Here is a 10,260-nt window from a genome sequence, read left to right on the forward strand (position 1 = left end):
AAAACAAAATAACCTAAGTAATACAAAGTTTTAAAATATACCATAAAGACACAAAAACAGACATACTAATTCTAATAAGGAATGAATTATGATGTTACATTTTTTATAATCCACAATTAAGTTTAGGAAATCACAAAAACATAAATCACTGATTTGAATGAAATGCATAAATTTTTAACAAAGTGTTGTAGTTAAGTTGCAAAAGAAAATTACCAAAGAATGCACAAAGTTAATGTTTATTCCACCTTTGTGTCATATTCCTGGATCCTTCACCAATGTCACGTGAGAAAGAAAAACTAAAGCAAAACAAATGAAAAACTGAAATAAGAATCACTAATCTTATCAAGTGGGAAAACAAATAAATTAAAATCTAGCAGCCATCAGCAAGAGTACAGCAAAGATCATGCTGTAAAAAGAAACTAAGAAAATTGCCAGAAAACTGTATGCATCATACTCTTTCAAACCAGCAAAATATGCTCCTGCATACAATGGGGCATAAACAGAATGGTTCTCTTGTCAGGTATAGAAATGCAAGCTCTTTTTTTTTTTTTTTTTTTAATATTGTAGATGGGTCAAATGTGTTTGTAATGGTTAATTCTATTAAGCTATTACAGAGTGGGCCAGGAACACATTTATGGATTCTGGGGATGTAATTCTTACTGTAATTCTTTACTGTAATTCTTTGATTGGGATAATGGACACTCTAGACAAATGAGACTTCTCTTGTATCTTAGTCACATTAGATGGAAATCATATTTAAATGCAGTCCACTCTGCTTTTGAAGAGGCTTTGGTTCAGCTCCCAAATCTTGATTGCCTGAGGCAGCTTCCTATGAGAATACTCAGAAGGTGTCTTCTTAAACAACAAACCTATTTTTAGTGGCGGAGCCACTCTGAGTAGCTGTATCTGCATGGGACTGATAACCAATCACTGTCTTTGGAGGAAGTCCTAACTTTTCCTTGTACACCTTCCCTATATGTGTAGCAGCTTCTTTGTTTTCACATTCAGTAGCCCAAATTGCTATTTTATCACTTTTTAAAAAATTTTATCACCTTTAGCTCTAACATTAACAATAACTCCACATACATCATCACTGTAGTCATCAAAAGATTCTCCAATAAGGCATAGCAGTGTCTCTAGCCAAAAACAATCGAGGTCGCTTCATCTCTGCTGTTTTTTCAGAGTAGTTCGCTGTCTTCCTTCTCATTTGTTTTTCTCATCTTCCCACATAGACTCAATACCATCCTTAAAAAGTGAGTAGTTACAGTCAGGCATTAAATTACTAGACAACTGGATATGGTTGTACAGAGCCCAAAAAGTCTTCAACAATATCAATCTTAGAGATCAATCAAAGGTTTGCTTGCCAAGTTTTGCTTTTATCAGTTTTTAAAAACCAGAGTGCCCATCTGTTCTGTAAAGGGTGTTTAATATAGTGTTCTGGGTTAGCAACCTCCTGATTAGATTCTGTTTTCTCGTCTTCTGTAGGCGTGGGATTCGGAGTAGGCATGGTTTCCTAAATTGGGAGGGAAGCTAGTAGAAGAGATAAAGAGAAAATCGAATGGAAAATTAACTTGAAAAGTTAAGTTTCTATTTCCAATAAACTGTGTCTGTGAAATCTTCCAGACGATAAAGCCTTGGAAGAACAGATGGATCTAGACCCATTTGCATTCTCTGAGGTGTGCACACAGCATGGAAAGGCTGAATGAATGGAAGACAGGCACGTGTGAAATCCAGCAGGTCCTGCCGGCAACCAGACTGGCAGCAGCTGTCCGTAGGCCTTGCTCCTCCCCCAAAAAAGACCCCATTTTTAATGCAAATTTCATATGTATATATAATTTTTGTGATTGGTTTTGTTTTGTATTTTTAATATGGTTTTTTTTGAGAGTCTAACCTCTACTCTAGATTTTTAATCTTTGCTTTTTGGTATTTGTTATCAATTTTGTACCTTTAAGAATCTAATCTTCAGTATACATTTTCACTTAGGGGTGTGATTACTGGCTTGATTGCTCTCTCCCTTATTGACTCTCCCTTTTCTTCCCCAGGTTACCTCTATCTCCTCCGCCACTTCTCTTCTCTACTAAGCTCTGTGAATTTCTCTGGGTGCTCCAGGCTTTGCAGAACACTTAGGAAACTGATCACTGGCTAGATTGATCTCTCCCTTTTTGACTCCCCCTCTTCTCCTTCTGGTCACCTCTATCTCCCTCCACCCTCTCCTCTTCTCTATGTAACTCTGTGAGCCTCTCTGGGTGTCCCTCGCTGTGGAGAATTGTTTCACCATTAACCCAGAAGTTTTATCATCTGTGCTATATGGATGGAGAAGTCTTGAGGCTACTGTAAGAATAAGACTGAAAGTCAGAGGCAGAAGGCTTAATTCCAAAACTTGAGAACATCAGAGAACTGATTTCAGGGAACATTAATAGACAAGAGCTCATCCAAAATCTTCCATAAATACACTGAAACCAAGCTCCACCCAAGAGCCAACAAGTTCCAGAGCAAGACATAACACACAAATTCTCCAGCAAAGCAGGAACATAACCCTGAGCATTAAAAGACAGGCTGCCCAAAGCCATGACAAATCTATAGACACCCCAAACTCACTACTGGACATTTCATTGCACTTCAGAGAAGAGATCCAGCTCCACTCACCAGAACACAGATGCAAGCTCCCCTAACCAGGAAACCTTGTTCAACACTACCCATAGGGAGCAGGCTCCACAGTAAAGAGGAACCAATAACTTCCAGCCTATAGAAAGGGCACCCCAAACACAGAAATCTAAAAAAAAAAAAAAAATGAAAAGGCAGAGAAATATTTAGCAGGTAAAAGAACATGATAAATGCCCACCAAACCAAACAAAAGAGAAGGAGATAGGGAGTCTACCTGAAAAAGAATTCAGAGTAGTGATAGTACAGATGATCCAAAATCTTGCAAAAAAAAAAAAAATAGAGCTACAGATAAATATAGACAAGTATTAAGAAGATGAAAGAAATATTTAACAAGGACCTAGAAGAAATAAAGAAAAGTCAATCAATAATGAATAATGCAAAAATGAGATCAAAAGTGCTCTGTAGAGAACCAACAGTAGAATAACTGAGGCAGAATATAGGATAAGTGAGGTGGAAGATAGAATTATGGAAACAAATGAAGCAGAGAGGAAAAAAGAAAAGAAAAAAAAATTAAAAGAAATGAGGACAACCTCAGAGATTTCTGGGACAGTGTTAAATGCCCCAACATTCAAATCATAGGCGTCCCAGATGAAGAAGACAAAAAGGGCATGAGAACATACTTGAGGAGATAATAGTTGAAAACTTCCCTAAATGGGGAAAGAAACAGCCACCCAAGTCCAAGAAACCCAGAGAGTCCCAAACCTGATAAACCCAAGGTGAAACATCCCAAGACACATATTAATCAAACTAATGAAAATCAAACACAAAGAGCAAATGTTAACAACAGCAAGGGAAAAACAACAAATAATACACAAGGGGATTCCCATAAGGAAAACAGCTGATCTTTCAATAGAAACTCTTCAGGCCAGAAGTGAATGGCAGGACATACTTAAAGTGATGAAAAAGAAAAACCTACAACCCAGATTATGAACCAAGCAAGAATTTCATTCAAACATGAAGGAGAAATCAAAAGCTTTACAGACAAATAAAAGCTGAGAGAATTCAGCACCATCAAACCAGCTATTCAACAAATGCTAAAGGATCTTCTCCAGACAGGAAACACAGAAAAGGTTTATAAACTCAAATCCAAAACAACAAAGTAAATGACAATGGGATCATACTTATAAATAATTACCTTAAATGTAAATGAGTTGAATGCCCAACCAAAAGACAAACACTGGCTGGACAGATACAAAAACAGGACCCCTATATATGCTGTCTACAAGAAACCCACCTCAAACCTAGGGACACATACAGACTGAAAGTGAAGGGTTGGAAAAAGATATTTCATGCAAATGGAGGCCAAAAGAAAGCAGGAGTAGCAATACTCATATCAGATAAAATAGACTTTGAAATAAAGACCATGAAAAGAGACAAACAGGCACACTACATAATGATCAAAGGATCAATCTAAGAAGAAGATATAACAATTATAAATATATATGCAACCAACATAGGAGCACCTCAATATGTAAGCCAAATGCTAACAAGTATGAAAGGGGAAATTAACAGTAACACAATAATAGTGGGATACTTTAATACCCCACTCACACCTATGGATAGATCAACCAAACAATAAACTAGCAAGGAAACACAAACTTAAACTTAAACACAAACACAAACTTAAACACAAACAATAAACTAGCAAGGAAACACAAATGATACAATGAATGAGTTAGACTTAATTGATATCTAAAGGACATTTCATCTCAAAACAATGAACTTCACCTTTTCCTCAAGTGCACACGGAACATTCTCCAGGATAGGTCACATACTGGGCCATAAATCTAGCCTTGGTAAATTCAAAAAATTTAAAATCATTTCAAGCATATTTTCTGATCACAATGCCATAAGATTACATGTCAACTACAGGAAAAAAAACTGTTAAAAATACAAACATATGGAGGCTATACAACACGCTTCTAAATAACCAACAAATCATGGAAGAAGTCAGAAAGGAGATGAAAATTTGCATAGAAAAAAATGAAAATGAAAACACAACAACCCAGAACCTATGGGATTCAGTAAAAGCAGTGCTAAGGAGAAGGTTCATAGCAATACAAGTTTACCTCAAGAAACAGGATAAAAAATAAATAAATAACCTAACTTTACACCTAGAGCAACTAGAAAAAGAAGAAATGAAGGACCCCAGGGTTAGCAGAAGGAAAGAAATCATAAAAATTAAAGCAGAAATAAATGAAAAAGAAACAAAGGAGACTCTAGCAAAAATCAGCAAAACTAAAAGCTGGTTCTTTGAGAAGATAAAATAGATAAACCATTAGCCAGACTCATCAAGAAAAAGAAGAATCAAATCAACAAAATTAGAAATGAAAATGGAGATATCACAACAGACAACACAGAAATAGTCATAAGAGACTACTATCAGCAACTATATACCAATAACATGGACACCTTGGAAGAAATGCACAAATTCTTAGAAAAGTATAACCTTTCAAAACTGAACCAAGAAGAAATAGAAAATCTTAACAGATCTATCACAAGCATGGGAGTCAAAACTGTAATCAAAATCCTTCCAACAAACAAAAGCCCAGGACCAGATGACTTCACAGGTGAATTCTACCAAAAATTTAGAAAACAGCTAACACCTATCCTACTCAAACTCTTCAAGAAAATTGTAGCAGAAGGTAAACTGTCAAATTCATTCTATGAGGCCATCATGACCCTTAAACCAAAACCAGACAAAGATGCCACAAAAAAATAAAACTACAGGCCAATATCACTGATGAACATACATGCAAAAATCCTCAACAAAATTCTAGCAAACATAATCCAACAACATATTAAAACATCAAACACCATGACCAAGTGAGCTTTATCCCAGGGATGCGAGGAAATTGGAAGAGAGAAAAATGACCTCAAATTTTTAAAAGAAAAAAAGGAAGGAAAGGTGAGGTGACATGATTATGAAGTGCCTAAGGAGGAAGATTCTCCAGGCAAGAACTTGGAGGGCAGAGGAGCCTGGTGTGCTACAGTCCATGGGGCACAGAGTCGGACACAACTTAGCTGCTTCTGAATAGCAACAACAAGGAGGAAGCTGGGGACAACTGGAGACCTGAGGGCAACCTCACCTGGAGTGAGTCTGCAGCTTCCAATCCAAGTTACAGAATCCATTTTGCAAAGTTGCATAGGTTCAGCACAGAGGTGATCTTCAAGACAAGTTTGTCCAAATTTCGAGGTATGAAACCTCATGGTCCTCATTATCTCAGGATTCACAGGGAGTTCCCAACACAGCTTGGCAGCCCCATCTGAACACCCAGCACTTGTCCTAGGCAGCCTCTGAGAGTACGGCTGAGATCACACGATGACCAGCGAGCTCTTCTGGGGCTGGACCATTCCAACGGCAGTAGCAGGTGGACCTCCTCTGTGCTGGGTAAGTGGTACCATTATTTGAATAAATTTTATTTGTTTCTTCTTAAAGGAGAAGTAATTGGGTGTTGAAACTTATAAATGATCTGGGGGGAAAGTGTGGGTTCACCTGATGACTTGGGGCCTGAAAACATTAGCCCTGTCTCCTACGGCATGTTAGCCACTGTTCCAGAGCTAAGGCAAGTAATCCAGCCTCTCTGAGACCTCCTGATAAAAGTGCCTTCATGATACTTTCTCCTTCCTGAGGTGGGGGAGTCAGGCCACAAAACTGACTCTTCTATTGACTTTATGATTTTTAACCTTAATTAATTATTTTTTAAAATTATTTTTCTTCCTGAATACCAATGTAATATCTCTTTAAAAAATTCATGGGAAACAATTTATGTGAAAACAATTCACCCGTAATCTCCCCACCCAGTAATAACCACTATTCACGTTAGTTTCCTGCACACACAAATTTATGTATTTGAGCATATTTGAAGGCAAATAGTTGCTGACAATGTAGTGACTGCTTTTCTAAACTTGGCTCTCACCAGTCAGCTTGCACTTTAGTATGTATGGTCTCACTGTTCACTGTATAGAGCTAGGAAACAGAAAAAAGGCTCAGAGAGGGAAAGAAACTTATCCCATGCAACCAGAATTCCCACCCAGGCCTATTACTAGGCTTTCAACACTTGTGTCCTGTTGTCACTGCTGTATCATTTTTGTCTCCCAGCCAACAGTAGAGCAGCCACCCCTCTCTAAGACTGTGGACTCATGGAATCCTTGAGTAGGATGGAGAGCTAGGAGACTAGAATTTCCCTCCTCCCAGCTCCGTGTAAGAATCTGTGTGTTGTTAGCAGGGCAGAGCCACTTTGCATTGCCTGAGTGTGTGTCTGTTGGGGTCCTTTAATGGACCGGAACCTTGTGGTACGGAGTCGACGATAAGAAAGTGAAAGAGAGAAAGAGGCTGATATCCTTTGGTTTACGCAGAGGACCAATAAAGTCCTTGACACAGGACTTGCATCGTTCACGAAGGCACCAGGCGCCCTCTTGAGGGGGTCTTAGAAGCCCGGGCAGAAAAGTGAGCACAACGGGTCTCCACGCTCCAGAGAGTCAGCCAGAAAAAGAGAGAGAGAGAGAGAGAGAGAGAGAGAGAGAGAGAGAAACAAAAAAGACCCGGGGACCTAAGCTCTGATGGAGCAAAGGTGCTTTAATGATTTTTCTATGAGTATATATAGGCTGCAGTACAAGAAACTTCTTTCGGGAATGATAGAGATCAGAAAACCAAATGTACAGCAACTGTTACCAAGGGAACAAGGAGTAATGTTAGTCACAAGGTCAGGAGACAATCCATATCTCAAGAAAGGGGAAGGAGATTAGGCTGTTTTGTCCTAAGGAGAATGTTTACTAAAGGAGACTCATGCTTGCCTCACACAATGACCTCAGTCCCTGGGAGCAGTGTGCTGTTCCACTTGAAGAGGGACAAAGGACTCATGAGAGACAGCATGTAGGAATCCTCCCGTCAAACATTCCCTGACATATGTCACTGTGTGTGCAGGGACTGTGAGGTTTCAGTCCAAATATTCTTCAGCCCCTTTGTGAGAAGGAAGCTCTTCCCTATAGTGTGGTCACCACTGGGGGCCAGATCTGCCCTCTGTGACATTTTGAGATGAAGAAAAAGAGAAATGGCATGAAAATAAGGAAAGGACCAGTTTTCCATCCAGGTGCTCTGGTAGGCGGGCTTTCTTGGTGGCTCAGTGGTAAAGAATTCACCGGCAATGCAGGAGCTGCAGGCGATGTGGGTTCCCTCCCTGGTTGGGAAGATCCCTGGAGGAGGGCATGGCAACCCACTCTAGTGCTCTTGCCTGGAGAATCCCCATGGACAGGGGAGCCTGGCAGGATCAGTTCATAGAGTCACAAAGAGTGGGACACGACTGAAGTGACTCAGAATGCAGGCACGCCCTGGTAGTACTTTAGAATCCCTTCCATGTGATGGAGGAGACTCATTCTAGAACAAAGCCACCCACTCCTGCTGTGGATCCTGGGCTGCGCTGCCTGGAATCCCTGCGTGGAGGCTCACTGCCCGACCTCAGGAGAGCGGAGGGCAGTCGGCTTCCAGCTTTCAGCCCCTTGGCAGCAGAGCCTCCCCGCTCAGTGACTCCCCAAAGGCCTCACCCCGCTGCACAGCCCACATCCTGCTGCGGGTCTAGGCCCTGCCGCCTCCTTCTCATTGGGACGACAACGACCTCTACAAGCCCAGAGGACCGGGACCGCTGCGCTGCTCGGCCTCTTTTCATGCCAGCTCCTCCTCTCCTGGTCCCGCTTCCTGTCTCTCCTGCACAGGTGATGTTCCCAAAGGTTTTCCCCATCCGACTGTACCTCAGAGCTGGCTTCCTGAGAACCCAGCAGCTACAGCCATCTGTCCTAGAAATGAGGACAAAATTCTTTTTTTTTTTTTTAATTTATTTATTTTAGTTGGAGGCTAATTACTTTACAATATTGTAGTGGTTTTTATCAAACATGGATACGAATCAGCCATGGGTTTACAAACACAAAAATACAAAATATTGAAAAACAATATATACATGTATATGTGTAACTGAAATCACTTTGCTTATACACCTGGAACTAACAGAACATTGTTAATCAACAACACTCCAAAGCAAAATAAAAATTAAAAGCAGAAACCAATGTTCAATTTATATGCTACTTATCTATATGCAAAAAAGTACTCGGGATACCAAATATATTTGCACAGAGGTATAATGTTTAATGTATACACATAAATATTTAAAATCTGTATTTATATATTGTTTATTTACTTATATAAATTATGTGTTTAGTAGGAGCTCTAACACATATAAGACAAGTAGCTTGTAAGTAAAGATCCAAAATCATTTAGTCATATATTAAAGTAGAAAATCATTATATATGTGTGTGTGTGTGTGTGTGTGTGCGCTCATGCACACACAAACATGCATATATACACATGTATATAAATGTGTATATATGTGTGTATATATATATATATATATAACACCTGTACACTCATGCCCACACAAATATACATATACACGTATGCATATAAATGTGTATATATAGAAGCGTATGTATGTATGTATGTATATATATATAAAACACTTACATGTGTATATATACATATATGCATGCATATGTGCTAAATCACTTTGGTCGTATCTGACTCTGTGCGATCCTACGCTGTAGACTGCTAGGCTTCTCCGTCCATGGTGTTCTCCAGGCAAGAATACTGGAGTGGGTTGCCATTTCCTCCTCCAGGGGATCTTCCCGACCCTGGGATCAAACTCACATCTCTTAAGTCTCCTGCATTGGCGTGTGTGCTTATTTGCTTCAGTCGTCTCTGACTCTCTTTGACCCTATGGACCACGGCCTGCCAGGCTCCTCTGTCCATGGGATTCTCCAGGCAAGAATACTGGAGTGGGTTACCATTTCCTTCTCCACCTGCATTGGCAGGCAGGTTCTTTACCACTAGCATCACCTGGGAAGCCCTATATATACACACATAAATACATGTTACATATATATGTGTGTGTGTATATATATATATGTTAATATATAGTCAAGGACAAGGAAGCCTGGTGTGCTGCAGTTCATGGGGTGGTGAAGAGTCAGACACAACTTAGCAACGAACAAGCAACAATAATATATATATACATATAACTATATGTAGATGTACATGCTGATCATCTGATTTGGTCATTTCCAATCCACATTTCCTGTCCAAAGTACACACAGCCATAATGCATTGTCTGTACAGAGACAATGTTTCTATACAGACCAATTTCACCTTATTTGAAGTGATGTGAGAAACTAAGACATTTGCACACAACTCTAAATGCAGATTCTTGTGGATTTTTACTTCCTCTACCATCTTTAAAGAGTTCTCCCATGCACACGTAATGAGACGTTATTTTCATTTTCATGATTTACAATTACTGACTCTTTCCAAAGCTTTGAAATTATTTTTCATAGAAACTACCACTGTCTTTTTCCACTCTTATGTCATGGCATTAGGTAATGTTTAATTAAAAGTATACAGTAATATCAAAGCACACTGGGGCAGGACAGCAAAGCTGCCAACTCCAGAGAGGCACGAGTCTTGAAGAACCAGTCAAGGGCCTGGGGATCGCAATAGCAACCCATGGATTTCCTGAGGGGAAGTAGAGCTGGGAGTGCCCAGTCAGGGCA

General features: G+C 39.7%; 1 pseudogene; it reads right to left on the reverse strand.

The window, feature by feature from the left end:
• Positions 1–856: 856 nt before the first annotated feature.
• Positions 857–8,402, reverse strand: LOC133068444 (eukaryotic translation initiation factor 4E-like; annotated as a pseudogene).
• Positions 8,403–10,260: the final 1,858 nt, after the last annotated feature.

This window comes from Dama dama, chromosome 13 (genome assembly GCF_033118175.1).
Source record: "Dama dama isolate Ldn47 chromosome 13, ASM3311817v1, whole genome shotgun sequence".
NCBI lineage: Eukaryota > Metazoa > Chordata > Mammalia > Artiodactyla > Cervidae > Dama > Dama dama.